We start from the raw sequence: 4688 nt of genomic DNA, 5'->3' as shown, positions 1-4688 counted from the left end.
GAATTTTATTAATCTCTGAAAAGATACAAAGATTAAAAGACAAGGGCATCCGAAGGAAAAATTACTAACCTAAGGCTACTCGAGACTGAAGCGTTGGCAAGAGACCAACCAAAATGGGCCAAACCCCAAACTCTAAAAAAAGACCTTTTTGTGATGGTTCTAAAATGCAAAAAGAAATACTAGAACAAAAATCTGGTATCAACTGAAACCTATCAATTATCATGCCATTTTAGTTAATAGGTGAGTGATTTTTTATTTTTATTTTTTATAGTTATTAGGGGAGAGATTTTCACCCTTCCTCAATTTATACTTGTATTTCTTTTTTTGTATTTGTTTTTTTTTTCATATGAAAGATGAATGCTAGTAGGGATGACAAATTGAATCCAAACCCACCCATTAGAAAATAGATCTAACCCAATCCATTTATTAATTGGGTTAGAATGGGTCCAACCCATCTAACTCATTTATTAATTAAGTCTTAGTTGGATCTTAATTGGATCAACTTAAATGACCTAACAAGTCAAAAATATAACCCATCAAAAGTTGTAATTTTACCCGTACAAGATCATTTTTACTCACACTATCAAACCAAACGGAAAAGGCATCTCGGAAATCATACTCCAAATCGCGAATTTTTTTGGATGCTGGGTGGGTATATCTCACGTGGTATCCGTTCAGCACATCCAGACCGTCCAATACATTTTTGAACAGTTCGGACTGAAAATCTCTCTCCTCTCACCCCAACACTTTTTCTCTCATTTTTCTCTATCTAAATCCTAACCGCCCATAATCGCAATGGATCAGATGTGCCGAGCCGGCATCATGTGTACCACCCGGCACTGAAATTTGTTTCCCCCAGATGGCAGACCCACAACCAACCCACAAATCCATCAATCTCTCTCTCTCTCTTAGAGAGAAAAGAAAACATGAATTCTAGTTAATATATATGTAATTGGGTTAATGGGTGGGTCAAGTTTTATTTTAAATAAATGGGTCAGGTTAGATATGAGCAATTAGGCACATAATTAAAAGCATCTTCAGCCTTGACCCATTTTAAAACTCAAATTTAAAAATGGGGCAAAAATCACAAAAATCTCTCTCCAATCTTTGACCTAAACCCTTTCCCATTTTGGGTTTTACCCATTTTTTTGCCCAAATCTGAGACAACTTTTTCCTTGACCCATTTCTCCAACGGCAAGTTAGAGAGAGAGAGAAAGAGGGAGATGTGTAAAATTTGGGTTTGATGGTTGGAGATGTGTTTACCCAAAATGGATTTTTACACAAAATTTGACTCAAATTTGAGGAAAAATATGGGTGAAGGCTGGAGATGCTCTAATGGGTTCTAAATGGGTCATGACCCATTAAAAACCCAACCCACTTGCAACTTACCCAATTTGATCCAAACCTGCCCATTTGACACCCCTAAATGCTACGTACAAATAAAATATACCCTAAAATCACCCATAATAGGGGTTTCTTACTGCTAATAAAAATCTCTTTTTAAAGGTCATAAATACCTTTAAAAGTGTATTCTGGGTAATTTCTTTCTTTGTACCTAGCACTTTTGTAATTGAAACCCTTTATTAGTGTTCGATCTTGAACTGCCCATTTGACACCCCTAAATGCTACGTATAAAGAAAATATATCCGAAAATCACCCATAATAGGGGTTTCTTACTGTTAATAAAAATATCTTTAACAGTCATAAATACCTCTAAAAGTGTATTCTGGGTAATTTCTTTTTTTGTACCTAGCACTTTTGTAATTGAAACCCTTTATTAGTGTTCGATCTTGAACTTTCGGACTATGAAGTACCTGTCGGCAATCCCATTGGATAGCCTAGCTTTATTCTCTCTCTCTCTCTCTCTCTCGATCTCTCGACCACTCTCTCTTTGAAAAATTCGGACTGTCCAAACGTGAAATCACCAACGAAGTATTACGTGTGTGGTACCCACCCGACACCCAAAAACTTCTCGTCCATGCGTAGACTTCGGGGTACCAAATTGCTGTACAAAATGTTACTTTCAATGTGACATGTAAACTCCAATTCATTGACCGACTCTTGCCCCATCAATACGGACAGAAACTTCTTTTATCGGTTGACCTGGCGTAGCCAGAAAACTATGTAAGTGGGGCACCTTTTAAACACATTTTAACCATAAAATTTCGTTTTCAGTAACGTTAAAATATTTGTGCTAAGAATTGAAAAACCTAACATAATTTTTTAATATGGTAAATTACATAAAATATAAAAACAATCGAATTACTTGAATTGTCTCAACGGATCAAGTCTTAGAGCAATTTACTACACAATATTTAGCATTATTGCTCCTATTGTTAATAATTGCTAAAGTATAAAACATATAACCCATGGTTTAGGCATTTTTGAATTTTGGATATTATGCATTAAAGAGTTCCAAATAGTAAGTGGTGGTTATTTTTCACATTAGACATCTCATTTCGCCGGTATAATGACAATGTTCAAATATGTGGAAAAGAAACTGAGAATGAAATGATATTTGATTAGAGAAAATACAATTATGAAATACAATTAACTAGAGAAAATACAAAATATACATTTTTAAATCTTAAATTAAAAAAAAAGAAAAAAGAAATTGAGTGGAGGCGCATGCCCCCGCTCGTCCTATTCTCCCTCCGCCGCTCCTTTGGTTTTTGGCCTGCTCTTTTTCTTTTTCTTTTTTGGAAAATGACCACTTCTTTTTCACATGAAAGGGTAACAGTTGGTCTTTTTTTTTTTTTTAACCTCCCCGGAATCTGACGGTTTGACTTACAATTACAAAACCATATCTCTTTCCAACCTCATGAGCCAAATATTAAATATCTACTGTATAAGTTCAAATATAATTATTTTAGTAAATGCAAATAGTAGACATGTGGGTTAGAGCATCTCCAATCCATACAAAATAGAGGATGGATGTAACACATTGAGGGGAGATTTTGTAATTTATTCCACTTTTTCTTCACTTTTTGTACTTTTTTGGAAGAATTTTTGAGGGACCCACCGTCCTTTTTAGAGTTTGGAGGAAATTTGTACTCCAAATTTACTTTTGGTCCTCCATTTTTAGAGGACCAAATTTACTTTTGGAGGACCAAACTCTAAAAAGGACGGTGGGTCCCTCAAAGATTCTCCCAAAAAGTAGAAAAAGTGAAGAAAAAATGGAATAAATTACAAAATCTCCCCTCAATGTGTTACATCCATCCTCTATTTTGTATGGATTGGAGATGCTCTTAGATAAATGCATAAAACTACCTCGTCTGTGGTAAAAACCTTCGTAATTATTAGAAATATGGTTTACCTATACATACATCGCGTACATATGTGTTTTTGACCTATTTTGGGTCCCAAAAAAATGATCTGAACCGTTCATTTTGTTCAAAATTGGTTGTTTAGGGTCACTATGGAAAATAAACTCTATCTGGAATCGGTAAAGGCATATACGAAACATCAAACTTTTTTTCATAAACTAAGTCTAGATTATGAAGCAAAGTTAGATGTTTTGTAAATATTTTTACCGATATTGAGTTTAATGTAAATAAAATGTTTAAAGCTTGAGACATTATGGGTTTAGATTAAACTAAAATGTAAGGCTTTAGACATTTTTTTAAAACCAAAGTATCATACATTAAAGGTGCGATGTAGATTAATTATTTTCCTTTAAATTATTAGTTTACTTGATAAAATAAAATAAAATGTTTAAAGCTTTAGACATTATAGGTTTAGATTAATGTTTGATGTCTAGAGCTTTAGACATTTTATAATGTTTAGAGCTCATTCGACTTAAACTAAACCTATAATGTATGATATGTCTAAAGCTTTAGATATTGCTAACTTTAAAAATCTTTTTAATTTGATTATACAATTGTGGATACCCTTAATAAAATTTTCCTCAAATGATCCATGCTTGAAGGACTTTTTCTTGAAACTTCTTCGAATGACCTTTATGGGCCGAAAGATACCAAAAGTAGTTAAAATAGATTTGGTCTCATTAAAGCTTCTCATTGAGTCATGCTCTACGTACCGACGACAATCCTACCTATGGGGTATCGACGGGCATGCAGAGCCCACTTTAAATCCTACACGAATAATTCGAGCCATTCTGAAATCTAAATAAAAAATGGAAAATTAGATCGAATACGTACACATATTAGATTGAGTTCATTTTTCACGGGGCCCACTCGATTTTTTTTAAAAAGAAATTATTGAACGACTCAAATCATCAATACGGAATCCAGAGCGGATCCCGCGTGCCTGTTGGTACCCCAATGGTAGGATTGTCGTCGGTCCCTCTAGCTTTTTTGCTTTTCATTAGTGCCCTTCTATGGGCACATTAGTCCTAACTTCTAGTCTATTATAAGCGGTGCATTAGGCCCCGTTCAGGAACGGAAAATACGTACTTATTTTTTAAGAAAGCAATTTCAAGCTCAAAAATAATATGTTTACACAAATAATTTCCCTATCAATATAGATCTTATTTAATAGATCTTATCAAGATCTTTAATACAGTGCAAAAAAAATTAAAAAATTATTTTTCATTTATATTATTTTTTAGTTTGAAAATGTGAAAAAGCTGCTTATTTTTTCAGAAGGTTTCTGAAACGGGGCCTTAATGAACACCTCATGCTCAATGAATCTAAACTTTTGGTAATATAAATTAATAAGGAAAATTC

This window comes from Rhododendron vialii, chromosome 7a (assembly GCF_030253575.1).
Source record: "Rhododendron vialii isolate Sample 1 chromosome 7a, ASM3025357v1".
Taxonomy (NCBI): Eukaryota; Viridiplantae; Streptophyta; class Magnoliopsida; order Ericales; family Ericaceae; genus Rhododendron; species Rhododendron vialii.
Note: the sequence above shows the minus strand (reverse complement) of the source record.